Source organism: Tachypleus tridentatus, chromosome 4 (assembly GCF_004210375.1).
Source record: "Tachypleus tridentatus isolate NWPU-2018 chromosome 4, ASM421037v1, whole genome shotgun sequence".
NCBI lineage: Eukaryota > Metazoa > Arthropoda > Merostomata > Xiphosura > Limulidae > Tachypleus > Tachypleus tridentatus.
Genome location: NC_134828.1, coordinates 78,554,579 through 78,577,485, shown reverse-complemented (window position 1 = coordinate 78,577,485; position 22,907 = coordinate 78,554,579). Strand labels below are relative to the sequence as shown.

General features: G+C 31.9%; 1 protein-coding gene across 7 annotated transcripts in view; it reads left to right on the top strand.

Moving 5' to 3' along the window:
* The window catches only part of LOC143249507 (small conductance calcium-activated potassium channel protein 2-like), a 234,467-nt gene that overhangs the window by 5,291 nt on the left and 206,269 nt on the right, over positions 1 to 22,907 (top strand). For 4 of the 7 annotated variants that reach the window (XM_076499477.1, XM_076499475.1, XM_076499474.1 and 1 more), the window contains exon 2: positions 18,583 to 18,667. The gene's annotated coding sequence lies outside the window, so the exon portion shown is untranslated. Of the gene's footprint in view, positions 1 to 9,673; positions 9,714 to 18,457; positions 18,668 to 22,907 lie in introns of those variants that run through there. The other 3 variants (XM_076499476.1, XM_076499473.1, XM_076499472.1) reach the window with 2 other exon arrangements.

The following is a 22,907-nucleotide window of genomic DNA, read 5'->3' as shown; positions in this document are numbered from 1 at the left end:
TAACTTAGCAGTGTTAGACTAGAGAGAAAGCAACTAGTCATCACCACCCACCGCCAACTATTGGGCTACTATTTGACCAAAGAATAGTGGGATTGACCGTAAATTATAACGCTCCCACGGCTGAAAGGGCGAGCAAGTTTGGTGTCACAGGGATTCGAACCCATGACCCTCAGATTACGAGTCGAGTGCCATAACTACCTGGCCATGCGGGACAAAATGTGTCGGAACCATTGCTGAATTTATTGGACGTTTGTATATTCGGTGTTAAACACAAAGTTATACAATGGGCTATTTGTGATTTGCCCACTACGAGTATTGGATACTCGATTTTTAGCTTTATAATTCTTAAGAATTACCGATTAGCTACCGAGGTTATTTATTTGAGAAAACTATTCAAGCGTTTTTTAATTATAACTTACTTAGTATCTATTATGTCAAAAAACGAGAATTTAATTACTTACGTCAAATATGTTCTATACTAAAGATGGTGATTGTTATTATGTATTTTACGACCTTGTGAAAACTTTGAATTAAAGGCTGTTGTTGTTCTGTTAGCACAAATCTAAATAGTGGTTGATTTACACTTTGTTAACCGCAGGGAATCGAACCCCATAGATTAGCGTTGTAAACCCATAGGAGGACTTCATACAACATGAAAAAACTAAATATGAATACGTTTAGGATACGCGTATTTAATCTATGAATATTATTCGTAAACCTTGCGTTCAATGAATGGCAATAAACCATTGCTGCCGATTAGACATGCAATATAAGTGTATATTTTTTGTTTTTAAATTTCATTCAAAACTACTAAAGGGCTATTTGTACTTGCATCCGATAATTTTGAAGAGATAAACTACGAGGAATACATCTTGTCAAGGTCATCCACCGCTAACCTTTGCACTAGCCTTTTACCAACGCAAATTGGGATTGACCGAAGCTTTATAACGTCCTTATTGCTGAAAGAGTAAACATATTCGACGACGGATTCGAACTCGTGAATCGTTAATTGAGAGTTTAGCGCTCTAACTACCAGGCTATGTCAAGCTGCAATATTAGTGAGACCTACAGAATAGGCCCGGCATGGCCAGGTGGTTGAGGTACTTGACTCGTAATCTGAAGGTCGCGGGTTCGAATCCCTGTCATACCAAACATGTTCGCCCTTTCAGCCGTGGGGGCGTTATAATGTTACGGTCAATCCCACTATTTATTGGAAAAAGAGTCGCCCAAGAATTGGCAGTGATGACTAATTTTACACTGCTAAATTAGGGACGGCTAGCGCAGATAGCCCTAGAGTAGCTTTGTGTGAAATTCAAAACAAACCAACTCAAATATAAAGAATACGTAAGGAACCTAGTGTATTTATTCTATAATCAAGATGCTTTTAAATAATTATCCAAGAATACATTTTTCCTTTTGAATATTATGATTTATTACATATGATATGCTTTCCAAATATCAGATGCTGAATTTTTCGTTATTATTTAGAATATTGCTAAAATAAAAATTAATATTTTTTGAAAGCATTATTGCAAATATTAAGAATATAATAAACTTAAATCTATAATCGGTTGCCACCTTTTAATTTTGTTTAAAGTTAAGCACAAAGGTACACAATGGGCTGTATGTGCTTTGCCCACCACTGTGCCACTAAGTTGTTGAGTTGTGAAAGTAGGCGGTCTATTTGTATAAGTAAATATACATTAAGTATTTGTTATTTGCATCTAGGAATAGGGTTCTCGAGGGAATAAAATCTTCTGACGTTGGCAAGTAAGTGATTATTTAGATTATCTGAAATACCAAATAATATATTATGTCATGGTATGCACGTACATCAATAAATAAAACAAACGCAACTTCAAACGTGCCGAAAGTAAAATAACTTAGAGAATGATTTATCACATGGAAACGTTATGTAGATCTGGTCCCTTTGGTTAAAGATATTGTCTGACTTCAGAGCTAATATGAATTCTGTTTTATATTAACTTTAGACATACGTGATATGTGTAGAAGAAAATGCTTAGTGAAATTACTGATCATAAACGTGACAGAATTCAGAAAATAGAAAAACATTAACTTTTGTTTTCTTTACAAGATGCAATATTTAAAACTTTAACCCCTATTACAGACTGTAAAACTGTTCTATAATTCTAGTTAAAATAGCTTCATGACCTCATCAACGAAAATATTACTATACGTCTAAATTTATATAACTTGCGTTAACGTTAGACACAGTCGCGAAACTTTGCATCATTTTTACCTGTGTAATCCAGTAACGTCCAAAATATTGGATTTCAACATTGTGTGTTTCGCATAAGAATTACGTGATAAAACTCAACATGACATGCCATCTAGAGTAAACTCGGATTATAAGTAAACTAGTATGTGTGTGTGTTATTTACAGCAGAAGTGCTTCGTGCTATCTTCTATGTTCAACGAAGGGCATCGAACTCTTGATTATGACGTTGTAAATCAGTAGATTTACCACTGTCCGATCAGGAAACGTAAGTAAACAACGAAACTCACAGAGTATATATAAACTTGAATTAGAATATCTACTTTATACTAATACACTACTTAATAGAAGAGAAAGACTGGAAAGACACATTGATATCTTAAAAATGTGAAGATGTTGAAGAGGAACTTAGTCGTATATTTATACACCTGAGATATCTTTGTCAGAAATTTACGATCGTTGTAATAACCTTAATGGTTAAGATTTTATTTTGTGTAAAAACGTATATTTGTGTTTAAAAAAGCGTGTGGAAAAGTATTAATTCGTTCATTAATTTAGAAGGCGATAAATCGTATGGAAATATAACCCTTATCTCCATTCTTCGCTGTTAAGCAACCACCTACGTGTACTTCTACTGCTTAATTTACTGTATTATCGGCTAATGTTGTAACCAGCTTTTATATAGATGAAATTGGGCGTATGCTTGTAGAACGTGCCTGTGAACACATTCGGAGCATAAAAAAGGACATGAATAGACCCATTGGTAGACACTTCAATCAATTTACACATCCAATTGGGCATTTTAGAATAATCGGTCTTTGTTACAGATCGAAAATTAAAACTAAGAGAGAAGAGACAGAGAATAAACTAATTTATCGTTTTGTAGCATCAAACTATAGGACAAAGACGTTAGTTTTTGTTGATTACATGATGATATCTTGGTTTTATTTGTAACTACAATGCTTCATTTCATTTTTTTATTTTTCACATTTTCATTTATATTAGTACTGTATCTTACTATACTTTATTTACATTTATTTATTTATATTTCGTATTTATACTGACATATTACAGGCTCTTAAAAATGTTATATCCTATCAAACCGATAGACCTATTTATCTGAAGGAGACGTTTTGTCCGGAATGCAATTTATTTAAAATATAAAACAAAATAATAATTAAATTATAATTTTAATTATATCGAGGTTTTACAAAAATATACGTTTATAAATAGCATGGAGCATTTTTGCCAACATATTGTAACTTCGAAGAACACCAAGTACGAGACGTCAACATAATGTATTTTGAAAACTTATGTACAGTATGTCCCAAACGCTTTCAATTATACTTGCTTTGAGTTAACACTTTCTTAAAAGGTTGTACAAAAATTACATATATAATATATTACAATTACTTTGTTTGTACATTGTAATTGGGTTTCGTAAAGCAAAATTTCGATGTCAAGCCTTTTTGCCCTTAGCTGTTAGAACGAAGACGCTAAGTACTGTTTAAAGTTTTGCATTCGAAACTGACTGTGGAGTGTAATATATCAGTAAAAAATTATCAGTTCACATTATTGCTCATATAACAGTTACTCAGTTGCTAGTTTGGAGATGATGTATCAACAAAAAAACTTTACATAAAACTACATTTGCTGTACTGTTATTAAAAGGTCATCCGAGAAACCCTGAGTTATTTTTATATCAAACAGGAGTCCTTGAGGTTCCAAATTTGTTTGCACTCCTTGCGAATTTACGTATTTCCTCTCTAAATAAGATCATTTCATAAACCTTGAATTATTTTGTTTCAAAGACGAGCACTGCATGTTCTAAGTTTATCTTGTGTTTCTGTGAACTTACCTATTGCCTCCACATAAAATGCCATCTCAGAATATCTCGATTCTCTTGTATCAGGGACGGGTTTCAGACGTTCTAAGCTAGTTTTGTATTTATTGTGTATTTGTGCATTGCATTCTTTATAAATGTTCATTTCAGAAACCATAGGTTGATTTTAAGCTTGTTTTGTACAATTTGTGAGTTATTTTAGCGCTTTTAAAAAATAATTTCATGAACTTAGAATTAGTTTGTAAAAATTACCGGAACAACAAACAATTTCAGGTACAGCGTGATAACACCCGAATTGTTTGTTTCGTTGCAGAGGTACACAATAAGTAGTTGCGCTCTGTCCATCAGTAGAAGATAAAACCTGATAACACAGAGAAATAGTTACATCATTCATCAGGAACACTTAATTATTTTACGCTTACAGTGATTTTTAACGACCTGTTTGTACTTTATTTAGTTTCAGAGACGAGCTCCAGACAATATATTTTTATTTATTCCCTACAGTTTACTAGTAAGACATAGCGCATTGAATTCTATAAATGAATGAATAAGTAGTTATAAAAAATTAGAGCTGGCACAATAAAACTACTAAAATATAGATAAGTTCTGTTGAGCTAGTTATGTAACAATTGGTGACATTAATAGCGAACGATGTCGACAAACCTTGTACACTTTAACCGTGGACATCGTTTGTTTTGTATGAAAGCAGTGTTTATAATAATAAAAATAAATAAATTAGAAATACGTTTAGCTTCTTATTATTTGGTATCTACGAAAGTCTGCTTTTAAAGAAATTTCTGTGTGTTATTTGCGTTATATTAATAGTGGTAATACAGTCTGCCTATTTTTAAAGTTTGATATGATAATGTATTTTCCTTCCATTTCCACAGTTGGTGAGTTTTAATTACTGTGATGTTACTGGTTTTTGTTACATCTGATAATTATATTATAAAATAAATAAGGTAGTGAATTTATTTAACCTTTGAGGAGTTTTGAGGGTTAGAGGATAATTTTACAATAAACATTACAATTCCTGTAAATTTCTAATACCACCTGCCTATTTATTACTAGAAATATCAAAGTTCACATGATGATCATGGAGAAGAGAGCCAGGCAGCTGCATCAATCATCTACAAAGATACACTTAACCAAGTAATGTGATTGAGTGCCACTTTCACAATGATTCCACAACTTAAAATGTGGACTGTGTTCATAGGCATATCGAATACTGAAACATCAAATATTCAGATTCAAAGTCAGTCATGCTAATTTCTGAGCCTCATTCGATCCTTCATGGATATATATATATATATATATAAAACACCGTTTCTATCACTTGGAAAACTTTTTCTAAAATCCCAAATATACTACGGTATAGAAACGAGGGTAAAACTGATAATTTGAAACAGCAGAATAAACTAGTTCTAGATCACTAGAAAAGAATATTAAACATTTATTACTGTCAAAGTTGTGGAAAACTTAATCATATCCTTAAGTTTTTCTCGCTGAAATCCAGTATTTATAAAACATAAAATAATAAACAAATACTTATCCAGTGTAAGCTCTCAGACATGTTTGGACTTATTTTTCATTTATTGCATTTTTTTAATCAAAACAGATAAGAAATTTACTTTAGAACGTATGGTTTTAGATTTGACGAAGCAACAGTGACGTCACTTATAACCACTCTTTACATTTGAGGTCAAATTTAATTTTTTAAAATTATTACTGTTGTATATGCCCCCCAGTATCTCAGCCGCATGTCTGCGGGCTTACAACGCTAAAAACCGGATTTTGATACCCGTGGTGGGCAGAGCACAGATATCCCATTGTGTAACTTTGTGCTTAATTCAAAACAACAACAACAACTGTTGTATATATTACCTATAGATATTGAATACTGGATTTGTTTTGTTTCCACCCAAACATGAAAAAATCTGGTATTTACAATGTGTCACTTTTGGCCAACAGATGATTGCTTTATTCACCAAAAAGTTCAATGGCCATATTAAGAATATAGAACAACCTACAAAGATCAGAGGTTATAAAAACATACGTGACTGAAAACTATAAACTAATGAACTTAACCTTTTACTCACTTAATAAAAATATGTTAACTAGCTTCAGATTAATTCAAAGACTGGAGGAATTAGATAACCTGGAATAATCGTTCTCCTAAAATGACGTTTGAAGATTTCGACAGAATAAGCTATTCATCTCTTAACAGTTATAGTTATGCTTTCCTTCTGAATAACATTTTATAACTATATATATATATATATGTTACACATTAAACATATGTATCGAAGCCCAGTTTTTAGTGGTGTGAGCCCTCAGACTTACCGCTGAATTACTGAGAACATCTAACAAAATTTAGTTTTATCACAGACAGAATCTATAAGCAATTTAAAAGTCGTTTTGTTTCATGTTGCCGCTAAACGCAAAGCTACATAATGGACTATCTTTGCTCTACCAGCAGCGTGTATCGAAGTGCGAATTATAACGTATAAGACCTCAGATCTACCGCAAATTCACGGGAGAGGACAAAACTATAATCGGAAACTATGAAATGTTCGTTTGCGGAAAAGAAACCCAACAAAAGTTGATAAATATATTCTTGTTGTAATAAGGAATAAATTACTTTGTTGTAGAGCTGTGTCGAGCCTCGGATTTTAACATTGTAAGTTCGTAAACTTACAGCTGTCCAACCGGAGTACTATTTGATTAGTAAAAACTCTAGCTTCAGTCAAAGCAGTTTTTTTTAACCCGAATAAAACGTTGCGTATTATTACACTAAAATAGAAAAGAAACATGTTTATAAACACATGTCAATAGTAATTACACGTTACGGAGTATTGGAAACATTTTTAACGATTTGAAAATGTAACTATTGGAAATTTCTTGTTGTTGTTGTCCGTATAAACGATCAGATGAGTTTCTCGGAAAAGTTACTTAGTTATTTATTGTGTTCGTTCGAAGAAAAAGTAAAGTGCCTTGCAACGTCCATCCGTGCTTCATCAGCTCAGTTTGTGCTGTGTAGATAAGTACACAACAAGACTACGAGATCTCTAAATTTATTGCTTTTAAACTTTATGAGATGGTAATAAAGCAGCATGTTTTGGTACTCTCACTTAAAAATGGATAATGTGTAGTTGAATATCGCTGGATTGTTTTCTGATTGTACTTCACTAAAGTGAGAGAACAATAATGTCGTTAAAATATCGCATTTTCTTCGGGTATTTAGAGATATTTAAGTCTATGAAATTTGTTTAATAAAGCGATTCGTTTACCATAAAGGGAATGAAAGTTTGAAGTCAACAAAATCAAAGACTGAAGTTTTGACCCTATAGGCGCTAGTTTATATTTAAACCTTCTTCTGACAAAGCAAACACAAAACTGAATATTTTGTCATAGTATTTGCGTCTATTATTTAAGACGTTAAGAACTGACGTTTTTAAATGTACTGAACGTATTCTGAGGGTAATATAAGACCAATGTCTGGATTGTTTAAAAGTTTTGCTTCCTTTAACACGTTTAAGTTTACATTTTTTTGCGTAAAACGTATAAGTTATCCTTTTTTAAAAATTATAGCAATAGCAAGTAAAATGGTTTTATATTTATAAATATTTAAAACTATGTTGGATAATAAAAGCTATCATTGATCAAGATGGACAATGAGAGCTGACTCAGGGTATTGAATAGGTAGTGAACCGGGTTTTGTTACTTGATGTGAATCTTTTTGTTTCGAAGCTACAATTATCTTGAAATATTAAGAAATTAAAAACAAAACTAAACAAGGACAAAAGAATGATTTATCTGATAAATATTGCCATGTAAAAATGGTGTGAGGAAAACATTAAAATGTCAAGTTAATGTCTAGACAATTATATCGTTTGGTTTGTAATGAAGTGTTCTTAAAATTTTATAAAAATTAACTAGTGACGCTTTATTTCAGAAACTGTTTGGAAAATTCGGGGTCACATATTACAGCAAAAAGCTGTAATATAAGCAAAAGCGCCCCCCACTAGTACAGCGGTACGTCTACGAATTTGTAACGCTAAAATCAGGGGTTCGATTCCCCTCGGTGAGCTTAGCAGATAGCCCGATGTGGCTTTGCTATAAGAACACACACACACATGAGCAAAAGTGTATTGATAATTTTATGACATTTATCGTCAGTTCAATAAATAAAGTTGTCACGAAACATCTCTCAATTAAGTGAGTCCTGTTTCCCGGTGAGGCAACAATAAGTTTATTAACATACACGTTAAAATTCAGGATTCGATTCGGTGCGTTAGATACATTAGATAGCCTGTTGTGGCTTTTTTCTAAAGTGAACAAATGGATCAATGTATTTATTGCTTAATAACTCGGCCTGGCATGGCCAAGCGCGTAAGGCGTGCGACTCGTAATCCGGGGTTCGCGCCCGCGTCGCGCTAAACATGCTCGCCCTCCCAGCCGTGGGGGCGTATAATGTTACGGTCAATCCCACTATTCGTTGGTAAAAGAGTAGCCCAAGAGTTGGCGGTGGGTGGTGATGACTAGCTGCCTTCCCTCTAGTCTTACACTGCTAAAGTAGGGACGGCTAGCACAGATAGCCCTCGAGTAGCTTTGTGCGAAATTCCAAAACAAACAAACAAACAAAGCTTAATAACTCCGGATCAGTGGCAAAAGTAAGTAAATCAAAATCTTTGAAGTATAGAAGGTTAATATTTAAAGGTTTTTAATCTGCTGAATGTTACAGTAATTAAAAATGTCTAGTTGGACAAGTTACTGATACTGAGATCAGTAACCAGATGGTTAATTGAAACCTTTTGAGATAATATTGATACCTTACGATCGAATATCTTTGAAAGAAGAGACTTGTTTGAAGCGTATTTTTTATGTCTGTTGTGAAACTGAATTCCTTAGTTTCCATATTATCACAAAGGGAGACACGAATTAATTAATTGAAATCAACTTGTGTGTGTTTTCAGACAGCAAAGCCACATCGGGCTGTCTACTGAGTCCACCCAGTTGTAAATCTGTAGACTTGCCGCTGCACCAGTGGGGGACAAATCAACTTCCCAAAAAAAATCTTTAAGTTGTACAGTTAGAATAAATGTCTTTAGTGGTTCAGTGCTAAAGAACAGGTTTCGATACTCATGGTGGGCACTGCACAGAGAGCACTTAGTATAGCTTTGCTCTTAACGACAAACAACTCCAGAATAAATATATTACAACTTACATATTCTTCAAAATTAGAAACTAAAGAAACAAAAAGTGAAGCATTCTCCATTGATATATTAAGTTCAGTTTTTAATGGATATGTCTTTCCTCTATCGTCAGGGCATTTTATTAAACACGTTACTGAACATTTCTGAGATAGCGTGCACTAAGCTATTGAAATTGTTACGTAATCCTACTTGTCGTAAAGTCTGAAACTTCATATTACAGTTCAAACCTTTTTTGTAGGAATCTTGAAATATGATCTACCTTTAACATGTATAATTTTATACCATTTTATCATAATTTATATTAGTAAATATGTTCTAAGTTCCTAACGACTTTAGGAAACAACAGTAATAATAAATTGTATTTGTATAATTTCCTAGCACTCGAATGGGTTTCGGAAAATGCATCTGTCACATAAAGGTACTGGATTTTTTTGTTCTTGATGTTTATGGCATGAAATCATATAACAAATAATGATTGAAGTAAGATTATTATTTATATGTCTTTTGTGTTTCTTACACTTATTTTATTCGCGTTAAATCTACTTAATGTTTTGCATTTTATTAACACAGCAGTGAACCATTTTCATCTTCTATGAGAACAAGAGAGCTCATTTTCCCCAAGTTTAACGAACCTAGTATCTCATATCTTTAGCTTGATAGTTCATTTTTTAATCTAACTAAATGTTATGTCTGTTATATTCGACAGTTATTAGTTTTCTTGTTCAAGGATTTTCGTGTTATTATCATATATTTAATTAAGTCACAATTCATCAACTTAATCTAATCCAGTTCGAAGCAATTGTTATTCAAGCAGTAAATGATATGTAAATCAGTGGTGTCAAACCTTTTCATGACCCCGTCTCACTTTCTAAATGTGTTTTGTTGCTCATCCCCCTATAACCTATTCGTGTATATACTTAGTACATATGTCCAAATGGGTTAAGGCGTTCGACTCGAAAACGGAGGGTCGCGCGTTTGAATCCCGGTCGCACCAAACGTGCTCGCCCTTTCAGTCAATCCCACTATTCGTTAGTAAAAGAATAGCCCAAGAGTTGGCAGTGGATGGTGATGACTAGCTGTCTTCCTTCTAGTCTTACACTACTAAATTAGGGACGGCTAGCGCAGATAGCCCTCGAGTAGCTTTGTGCGAAATCAAAACAAACTTTACATACCATTCCCATATTAATTTTATTACATAACCCTAATAATATTTTTGCAGTGCGTTTTAAAACCTTTTTGTTTCTAAATTTCCCCCAATGGTACAGCGGCATGTCTGGGGACTCACACCGCTAGAAACCGGGTTTCGATTCCCGTGGGGGGGGGAGAACACAGATAGCCCAAGTGTAGCTTTGCGCTTAATTCCAAACAAACGATCAATCAATCGAGTTTCTAAATTTGTACAATCCACAGATACAATCTAAGGTACATGCTCCTATAGTCATAGTTGCGTGCCTTCTTCTGAATTTCTTCGCCAACGCTGCACACTGAAAAACACGGAGATAGTCTCTAGGCCGAGGCAATTTCCATCGTAGCTGCAATAACCTAATAAACCCTTGTATTAACGACAGGCTTCGTCGGCATTTGATGCACCAGATATTGTGTATTTCACGTATTATTACATTATTCTTTATTTTTGCATTCACAAGTTTTTATGATTTCGATTAAATATTAATTTTTAATGACTTGGACACGTTTAAACAAGAGAAGCAAAATTTATTTAAATTAATTTAGTTAACCAGAATATCACTAAATAAGGATATTTGTTGAAGTACTTAGAGATATTTTATTAAGTCTATGAAATTTGTTTAAAAAAGAGATTCGTTTCTTGTGAAGAGATTGAAAGTTTGAACTCAACAAAATGAAAGACTGAAGTTTGACCCTACAGGCATTAGTTTATATTTAAACCTTCTTCTGACAAAGAAAACACAAAACTGAATCGGTATAGCAAAATAACTAAAATAACCTTTACTGAGAATAAATTATTCTTAAACATTACATATTGTAATAAATTGAGAATTGCGACCAGATTGATTAAATTAAATAATTAAAAAGTAAATGTATCTTACTAAAATTGCCTTTGTTTCTTTGCGCATTATATTGTTTGTTTGTCTGAGTTAAGCACAATAGCTACACAATGGGCTATTTGCACTTTGCTCAACACTGGTATCGAAACCCAGTTTCTAGCGCTGTAATTTTTCAGACACACTACTTGCGTTATAGTTTTGTCGATTTGAAAATTTTCGTTATTTTCTGCTGTTTTCAGATATTATTTGCTTTTCAAGAAAATCTCAAGAGGAACGATGTAAGCAAGAAGCTCAATGTATATTTACACATGATCTTTGTTAAGCTCGTTTTTTTGTTCGAAAATTTTCTGCACATAGCAGTTGAGATAGTTTAATTTTAGTTGTTTATGTTTTGGGGGAACATAATATCATTTTTTATAAATTAAAGAAATTCTCTGCAATTTTGTCAAAGCGTCAGGTGTTGTCTTGTTGACTAGGTAAGAAAGAAAATTACAAAAAATAATTCTGCAGAATGTGAAGCTACAAATCAACTAAAGGATATGCTGAATTAATTATTAATTCACATTTGAGGTATCTTAATTAATGTCACCTCACAAAGGAACAAAATCCGAAAGATTTCGCAACGTATTGCACATGCTATATAAAATCCCAGTGAATACTAATTTCAGTTTCTTGAAATATGTCTTGACCAACTGTGACATTTCATCTCTATTCATATGAAAAGTATAAAAAAACTTTCTGTAAGGCATAATAGCTTTGTGTAAAATTAAGATGTGAATCTTTCCTCCATACACATTGAAGTACATTATTCACGGTATTGCAACAACCACATAGAAACAGGTATTTAAAATACTATTGACTTCTAAAATATTATGTTTTAGAACTGGCTGTATTTATTTATTAATATTTAGCGGGAATTAAGCATTCTTTTTAAAATATGATAAGAATGAACTATTTATCTTCTCGCAACTCTTTTTTTTTATATATGTAATTAAATTAAAGGGCGTATTACAAAATTTGTTTCAGTGCAAAGTATGAAGACGTTATTGAAAATCGAGAAACGGAAATCACTAAGAATGAGCCCCCGAAAGCATCCATATATATATTCATTCAATATGATTTGTTCGTTATACAAACAATTTTACTACACCTTTATATTTCTAGAATTATATTTCAAAAGATACAATGTGTTGATAATTTGATATATACCGCATTGCCCTGTTATAAGGTGATATATATATATATATATATTTTAATAGTTGGGTTGTAAAATTCACAGTCGCCTTACAACTACAGCCAACCATATGCCTTTTCCCCCTACTCTAACTTATTGTATTCTTAAATGTCCGGCTGGCATCCATCTACGCATGCACTAATTTTTGCAACTAATTCACCTCCAGGTTGTTCAGTTATAGTAAAGATTTTGCGGACATAAAAAGAAAGGACCTATGAGACTGAGTTTGTTTCTTTCCCATGGTTTCTGAAAATGGAGATTGCCTTATATTCGAGATCGCTCTATAATCGAGCCAATACGGTATTTGATTCCAAGTTTGAAAGTAATGTAAATTTATACTTAATTTATATATATTTCAAACCCTTTTAAAAATCAAAACCAAAATTTCGTTTTGGTAAAGATGGGCTATTTTACACTGTAAAGTAAATATTGTTTTAAACTGTCATCTCACGTGATCAATATGTATCTGATGAATAACGAAGCTGAAATGCTTTGCATTAAGGTATAATTTTGACAACAGATTTTCAGTATATTTTCGTACTTTTATTTTTATAATGATTAATCATGTTGTTTAATGAACTATGCTATCTATAAGCTAATTTTATGCTTATTTTTCATTTCTTCCCGATAAAAAGCAAACACGTACGGAAAACCTCATATATTGATTCTTTGCTTAAGGCTTATGAAGTGATATAATATTCGGATACACAAGTCTGTAGGCATGGCTAATTTCACTAAGTGATCGGCTGAGACTTGTTTGAACAACTGTAGATAAACAGTGTATATTTTCTAACGAGTAAATAAATATTGTCCAGACTAACCCAAGGACTACTTATTATGATCTGGAATAACAACATATATTCTAAAAAGCAAATATTTAGGTATGATTTCTTGTATTCTGGTTGTGAAAAGCAGATAATACAAACTGGAAACCAGATCTGGAGAAATCGAATGTTTGGGTTGGTATTAATACTTTGTAAGTAGATCGTAGTTATGCGTTTGTTGTATTTATCTAGCTTTTGGCATTAATGCTGTCACATAAACTAATAAGCTGTATATTATGGTGTTGGTATTTAATGAAGAATATGGACAACTTTTACATTTTATTTCCGCTGCTATTAATGTGTTTTAGTTCTGTAAAACAAAGATGTGTTATTTTATCACGTGTTTATAACACGAATTCAAATTAATCATGCAACCAAACAACAAAGATACTCTTCTACTCCATTAGTTTATCATCAGATTGTTAGGCAAGGTTTTTATGCTTAATTTGGCAAAACATTAAAGACGAAGTTCAGTAAACTCTCGTTTTCTATTATATAGCTGAATAATGAAACATAATAACCTCGAGTTTGAGAGGATACGAGCTTTAGGAGAATGTTTATTCTTCATCTTAAGAAACAAATAAGTTAGAATATCTATAATCTTTAAGAATTCAGTTTTAATTAGATGGTTTAGAAATGTGGGTGAGTATAAAGCTAAAATCTGATATCATAATCTACGTATATGTACTTTGTGACCCATTACCCAAAGTAAGGGCACACTAAACATTAGGCCCATAATATTTGGTATAACATAACAGTGATTCTACCCTATATCACTGTAAATTGGTCTATAACTGTAGAGCATATTATGGGTTGTATTTATTTGAGGACGATATTTGGTGTTTAATGATCGACGGCTTTGGAAGAAATATGTATCTTACAGTGTGAGTTGATAACTATATGAATCGTGTGTTATAAGAACTGTGATTTATGCTAAAATTGAAAGATCGTTTAGTCCTTGTTTGATTGAACTGCACGTGTGAGATGTATGTTGTAATGTAACCTTCGAAAATACTGAGAGCGAGAAATCCTCGTGCCAGGGTAGGTTTGATCTTAAACTGAGCACAAATGAAAGAGATGGTGTATCTTAAAGTTCACAGACAATACATATTTGGAACTTTCATAATCTACATCCGGGAAAATGATCATTGTTACTTTGGAATTAACAAGATCACATTCAAATACGAAACAGAGGTGTTTGGACGTTTTTCCCGGACATAGCAATTCTGTAGAGAAATGTTTGTGAAAGTTTTCTCATTTAAATGCTTTATAAGAATATGAAGGAAGTGGTTAATCTGAAGAATAGATAGGAAAGTGATCTTTTTTAATCACATAGTTTCAATGAGAAAAAACATTCCCAAACAACCAAGTGATCTACATACGGAACGTAGGACAATATATATACATATATAAAAACCTTCTCTGGTTAAATTTAAATTTCATCTATGAATAAAAAAAACACACACACATATATATTTTTATTGCAACATACTGTATAAAAGTACGGTAAAATATAATGAAAACGTAATAAAATGTCATTTAGTTTCATACAATAGGACCATAAAGTATATTTTAAATAACATAAAGTTTGAGGTGGCTTATTTGCTTCAGGAGTTTGTACAAACTTACAGAAGAACTGTGTGCGATATCACTGATAGCCAACACTTTGATATTCTTTTCAACTATAACTCTTGTAGCGCACCTACCACCTAAAGTTCAGAGACAGCTTTTAGGGTAATGGTTCGTAAACCATAAATATCCGGATTCACAGTTTTACCACACTAAACATTAGACACAAATGTTTGGTATAATTCAACAGTGAGTCTACTCTATGAATAAATATATTTTTCAGTTGCTATAGTAAAGTAATACTTTTATGAAACAGATTTTGCTAGTAAAATAATTGGCCGGAACTAAGATATTTATTTAGCTCGAAAGTATTATAACTCAGTTATTTTACTTCTATTATTACGAGGTAATTCGAGCTAAAAAAATCAATATAAATTAGAAATGTCGACAATGTTTGTGATCAATAAATTTCATACTTATTATGTGGCTTAAAATAATTTTAAAACTTCAAAGACTTGAAGAAAAAGAATCTGTGTATGTTTAATTGTTTCATGTATATAAAAAAATTAAAGAAGTTAAGATGAGTTTACAAAATATTCCATTTACATCTCTTATTAGGTAACACTCTATTCTTCTGATGAAATAGCTGATTTGTAATGTTTTAATTCTTTGTTATATCTCGTGCAGAAGAATTTTTGTACTGGATTGGTTAAGATGAGGTCAGTTAGTTTTCTTCGTTTTAGAGATCTTAAAATGAATTATTGTATTACATTGTACTTCACTGGATATAAATCCACGTTTCGATGTTCAGTATATCTTCAAAAATGTTACTGTATTAATTTCAGTTTTGAATTTTTCAAATGGTATTATTAAATTCCATCATTCTAAAGATTAAGGTCTACTTAACAGCACCATTATAAAATATTCTATTATTATTGAACGGATGATTTTGTATTACTTCCTAGAAGGGTGAAAGTAAATTTCAGTCCATTTAATGAAAACAAAAGTTTTACTTCTTTGCTAGAACTTCTACATGGTAGCTTAACTACTATTTACTGATAAATCTACTTTCAAATACAGTAAATACTAATACAAACATTTCACTTACATTATAAACGCTCAAAACTGAAAGACATAGACTGTAACTCATTATTATGGTCCACTCGTCAAAACCTCAGATTTCAAAGATTCACTTTTTAAAAATAATTTTTATGTTTTATGATCTAAAATGTCAGTTTTCAAGGATTTTAGATCTTTTATGAAGGATTTAATGTATTCCATTAGTTCTTATGAAGAGAATTTATATTATCTTAATATAGACTTAGTTTTACTTGTCCTTCAAACTCGCAACATATAACATTTATTTATGAAGTATAAAGCAATTTGCGTGCGCTGAAGAAATAATAGGAAAATTGCTATTACGTATCTAAGAGCTTCTTTTTTATCCACAAAAGAAAGTATCTTCAAGAAAAAGAAATAATAAAAAAGCTCCATTAATTTCAATTCAATATAAGAGTTGCCACGAATATAAATTATTGTTATATCTTAACCATTCAATATAAAATATTCCACTGAAACAATAAGATACTTTTCAATGTAAAACTTACCCGGCGTATTTGAACAGTCGAAGTCTTAATACATAATAAAATTAATATAGGAAAATAATAAGGACAGTAGTGCTGAGTCAAAGCATTCATTTTTTATGTTTTTCGTATTACAATAAATAATAACAATCATTTAAAGGAACATATAGCAGTAATGAACATCACATATCAGTCAATATACATGTATAATACACCATAAAAATAGTTGAATACATACACAACATACAATGGATTGGCAAAAAAAAAATTGTTTAATAAATAAAACATGTTGGCAAGCGTTAAACTAGATTACAATAATTTAAAAGAAAACGAAGAAAAACTCGATAATAAACAAGATTTTAGGCATGTTTTTGGCTCACAGAAAGCGATACAATTACGTGGTTTCCGATTTTCTCGTCACTTCCGATATATTTTGTTCGTATGTCTGATATAGTGTTGAATTTGTTTGGTCTCACGGTTAAGCAAATATTTCTGGTATGTTTTGTTTATATTGTTTGATATACTGTTGGACTTGCTTGATCTCAAGGGTGAATAAATACTTCTAATAAATTTAATTTATTTGTTTCGTATACTGTTGGACTCCGGGTTGAGCACATACTTGTGATATATATTTTTTTATATTATTGACATACTATTGAATTTGCTTGTTTTCAGTGTTAAGCAAATATTTCTGGTATACTTTGTTTATCTAATTGATATACTGTTGTGTTTGCTTGCTCTCCAGATTGAACAAATACTTCTATTCTACAGACAATTGGGTTAGGCCTATAATTCCATTACTTAACAGTTTAAAACCGATATAGCAAAATATTTTAGGGCTACAACATTACTGTTTGAAATTGATTTAAATATTTTATGTTCGACTATTTGATGATACATGTGGGAAACATTACCTTGCTATCGATGGATAACTCATCCAATTATGTAGAAATTATAAGTATGTTAAAATGTACAAAGTACATCATGAATAGCTGACCAAGAAAGAAGGTACGTAATTTCAGCATTTTAAATTTTAACAACTGAAAAAATGTTTCATAGCTTAAATCCATTAAACAAAGCCATTTATAATTAGAATTGTATCAAAGCTATAAAATACTCTCAGATAAATTTGCGGAAAGGTAATTAAGACCAACTTGTTCTTCATGTAACATAGCAACGGAGGACGAAAGATTTTTGAACTGATTAACAAAAGATGTAATAACTGAAAAATAACTCGCGTGTCACTGCGAACATTCGAAAAGAATTTTGTTATATTACCTTGTAAGTTTTACAGATCAACAATATAGCTAATGTCTCAAATATTCTTCTCGCTTGTTTAATGAAGCCAAAGTCTGTAAATAATCCTTAAATTTTGTACTTGCAAAAATGTTTGAAGTCAAGACGATACATCATAAGATAAGAATAATTTAAATAAATATCAACACCATTATTATTTAAGATGTTTTAGAGTTTAAGTTAGTAAAATTTGTAAAACAGCATCGAAATAAGTTTGTAACAATACCTTTCGACACTAGAGGGCAAAATTGGTAATAATTTTCAAGAGCTAAAATCTTTTTTACATTGTTAAGTCTTGTGTTTGTTTATATTAAATGCGTACAAATGACTTTGATACCTGAGAATTAAAATCTCTAGAATTCAAGACCATGAACAGTAGGTAACCCCATACAATAATTTTGAGAAATTAATTTTTCTTTTTTTTTAATTTTCTTCAGCAAACGTTACTTCTCATTAATTTTTTTGAGCTAAACTCTTTAAAACAAAGTCAAGTGTGACGAGACATCATGTTAACTTTGCATGTGTTGTATACTGTATCCCCTCTGGAGTACAATAGACTCACCTGTGCAATATACAAGGAGCGAAAAGCTCGACTTTGGTGAACGTATCGTCATTCAAAAATTGATGGCTACTGTACGTGGTACGTAACGTGCGCGCGTAGAAACAACGTAAATATGTTTTAATATCACTCATCCAGAAGTGAACTCTAAACAATGCCTCAGTTCTGTAGCTTGAGTTTTTTTGTTTTTTTTTATAGATAACAGAGAATACATGATCCATCGATACGTCAAGCTAGTCTAAGCATAGACGAAATGTAAAGGATTTGAAAATGGTCATTTCTGGTAAGTTCCATTGAAAAGAGTAAGTATTATCACAAATGAGATAGTTTTCCCAGGCAGTGTATATTAATTACGTGTTAGTTTAGTTTAGTGTTAAGTCCTTTGGTTATCTGTTACTGACACTTGTAATAAACATATGCTGCATTTTGACAAAACATTAGGGAGGAAAAAAATTGTTTGTTAGAATGAAACACAAAGGTATACAATGGGCTGCCTGTGCTCTGTCTACTTCGGGTATTGAGTCCGCAGATAGCGCTGTACCACTTGGGGCAGGAGAAAATCACATGTAAAGTTTTGCATGGATCTAGAACAAAATAAGTTAGAACTGACGATCTAGAAACAATTAACATTATCAGAACATTGTTTATGTTTATAAATATATATTTTGAAAATGCAAATTTCTGCTTTACTGTTATATGTTTGATTTTGTAAATTTTAATCCACTTTAAATACTAATTCACATATGTCTATGGTATCTTTTCCGATAGAATTTATATTAGAAAAAACATGAGTGTGTAGAAGTGTAGAAAAACTATGTAAAGCCAATGTTTCTTCGTTTATTAATTAAGCAACTGTTACTCACTAATTAGAATGTTTTAAAACATAGAAACAATACCATATGGTTACCAGTATTCGAAATCTGCACATGAATAATAAATAAGCACCTTTTATTAGACTGCAACAAGACTTAGAGTGTTGATTGAACACGATATTCCTAAGTGGTATATTACAGGTTTCGTATAATATGTTTCATTTAATGACATCTCAATCTTTTTGTTTTGTAAGCTCTTCTGACGATTCATTTCCCCGGGACTCGCTAAGAACTAAAATGTTTAACCACAATAATTTTTTGGCCAGATATATCATTTTAAGTGCATGTTATGTTATTAAAGACACTTTATAAGGTACCACCTTTCAGAGATACAATTAAGCATTTATTTCGCGTATAGATTTGGCATTGTAATAATTTTTTAGTGTGTTTAATAGGACCAGTTATGAATTTCTAGCACTTTCTTTTTATAATTTTGTTTCTGAGCTGTGTGTGACCCAGAAGTAAATCAGCTACAAAAGCCACTGTGGTACAATGAAATCGAAAATTAAAAGTGGAGAAAAGTTGTACCACGAAAAACGGTTAAATAAATATTTTAATGTTCTCAACGTTTCAGGCTGGGATACGTTTTTTCAAACGTATTGTGATTTTTGTGATTTCAAACTGAGATGATTTCATTAACAAAATGTCAACTCTGACTGAGAAACTTTGCGTGTCTGTGTATCGTTCTGCCTATCGTGTGACCATAATAATAATGTTCTAGTGTTTGGAGTTTCTACTTTTAGCAATTCTGTTGAAGAAAGATTGAGTAACATATGCAAGCTATATGTTTATAAACTATGTACTTGCCTTTCAGTTGGACTTAACCTTGATGTTTTTTTACGTGAGTATTAATCAAATACCATTTTTGTCGTTTCTTATGCCTATAGAAAATTTATTTCCATAGCACTAATTAATTCATGTTTGCCGTTTATATTCATTTATATTTGTCCATCTGATCCCGTTGCTAAAGTAATTGTATATCTTGTAACTTCCTTTTACAGTGTTGGTACCCGAGGTTATATTAACACGTTAGCTGCCAAACTACTTATACTGTTTTATTCCTGTGTACCAAAAGTTCTGAGTTTATTAAGGGTTAATTTTGATTTATATAGAACACTTGTACTCGTTGTAGGCACATTTGGGACTATAAACCGCTGTAAAGGAAATGGCGTCACCGGTAAAATATACACAAAAGGCAAATTTTTATTGTGCTGTTTCTATTACGCAGAATACAGTGGCTCACCAAGACAGGAAAGAAAGCGCATCACTGGTGAAACGGTGATATATATCGCAGAATAATCTACGGAATATTGCTATAAATTAGCGGTGTTTTCACTTGCCTGTGGTGTAAGAAATAATCAGATAAATATATTAAATCTAAAGGCCATTAAAACATGATTACTTCATCTTAACAAATATGTAAAAATGTCAAATTATGAGTTGATTCGAATCGTAACGATTGCCAGTTGACGTTTTATTTTTTGTTTGTCTATCGGCATTGCAGACAAGCACTTTGACAGGCGTCTAGTTTTCTATCTGCATAAATTGGATAAATTGCACGTGTTGTCGCAGTTGTAGAATTAAAATAGACTGCAAATAACTTATAAATAAATGAAAATAGAAATAAACTGACTCGAAATAGTAAGAAACGCTCATAAATCGTGGCGCTACACTGTGATAAAACGTTAAATCAAGCATGAAATAATCTTCATCCCTAAATATAATTTTGTCATTTTCATTCAAATTAAAAAAAAACAAAACGCACCAAAACTTGCATACTATTAATTCCTCCTGTAATTGTTTCATATGTTTTGAACGGAAGTACATTGTTATGAATAGAACAACAAAAAACTTGCATGCTATTAATTCCTTCTGTGATTGTTTCAGCTTTTTATGTAGCTGCATTGTTGTTAATACAACAGATCAGTGTCGATAGTCTTTTAAGACGTAAACTCATTTATGTGAGAATATTTTTTAGAATTCATAAGAAATCTTCGGAAATATTCTCACCGTTCAGTCTTTAAGACTGAAAACCGATTGGAAAAAAAAATTATATTACAAAAATAATTAGCTACACCCTTGCCTAAAGATGAATAAGATCCATTTTATTCTAATATTACTATAATTCACATTCACGGCTTTTGAAAAGCCGGAACTAGTGCTAAATATATACCTAGTTAATTATTATCTACATCAATAGAGCCGATTTTGTCTGTTTCGCTAGTCAGCAAAATGCTTTGAAGTCGTTAATGACAAAAAATTACTGATTTATTTGAATTTATTACGCTCGTCGGTCCATTTATAACCAGTCTTTGTAATTAGAATATAGCAGTTTGTTTTTCTGGCCTTCATCATGAACTGTGCACAACCAATCACCTTAAACAACACATTTGAAAAGAAAAAAAACTGTAAATCACACGTGGAAGACGCAAAACTTAACTGTTTATATGGGCTTATATATTGTAGGGACGCCTACATTTTTATGCAGTTCGAAGTTCAAAAGGTAATTTTTTAATCAAAGGATATTTCCGAATATGTATAGTTTGTATTTTCAGTTATTTACATTTAGTAGCATATTATTTGGTCTTTTTCCTTCTGAAATACTGTTGACAGAAAAGAAAGTATGAACAGCAGAATAGCCCATGACATTCATCAATCTTCTTAAGATTTATAAATTGTTAATATTAAGTTGTAGATGTATCTACTCCATTTATAATTTTGAATTTTCTTCTTTGAGAAAGGACCATTCATTATCATAGGAGCTGTGGCCGAGTACTTGAACAGAGCAACAGGGTTGATTGCTACTTTTATAACGCATCCACAGCAAAAATTACAAAGTAGTTGGCAACATCGAGTCTCAAAATCTGAACTCTTTGACCCATAGTCAAATTCACAAATTTTCGAACAATATTTAATTCGTCATTTTCGCTTATTTTAGCCCAAGGCTCCGAGTTGAAAACAGCCCCACAAACTTACATACTACGAACTAAATACTGCTCCTATAAAGACACTTGCTGAAACTGTATCAAAAATTTAAAATGAGTTACAAATACAGTGAAAGAAACAGTTTGTTCTACATTTTATATTGTTAACGTTGATGATAGCATAACTCACTTTGTTTTGCTCTCAGGTTGAGAATAAACATCAGTTATCTTTTTCAAAGGATAACAAATGTAGTCTGAAGGAATAACTGGCGTTAAAGTGATGCCAACGTAAAATTTATTTTGAGGCAAAGTCTTATGGATGTTAAACGAAAATGTTTAAAAAACTGACTTTTAGCGTTGTAAACAGTCATAACTCTTGCTATTTTAAACGCGTAGAAGACTTACTTACTCTTTGGCCTACTATACCACAAACACTTCGGTTATGATGGACATTTAGTTGACCTCTATAAAACGCTTTTAAGTATAGTGAAGCCAAAATCAGCTATCATTCGACCTCGCCTACCAGAAATAATTTATGGAGGAAGCTACTTTTTGGTTTCCCTATACTTGGCTCGACATGGCAAAGTGGTTAGGGCGCTCTACAAATAATTTGAAGGTCGCGGGTTCGAATCCCCGTTACACCAAACGTGCTCGTCCTTTCAGTTGTTTGGGCATTATAAAGTTACGATGAATCCCACTATTAGTTGTTAAAAGAGTAGCCCAAGAG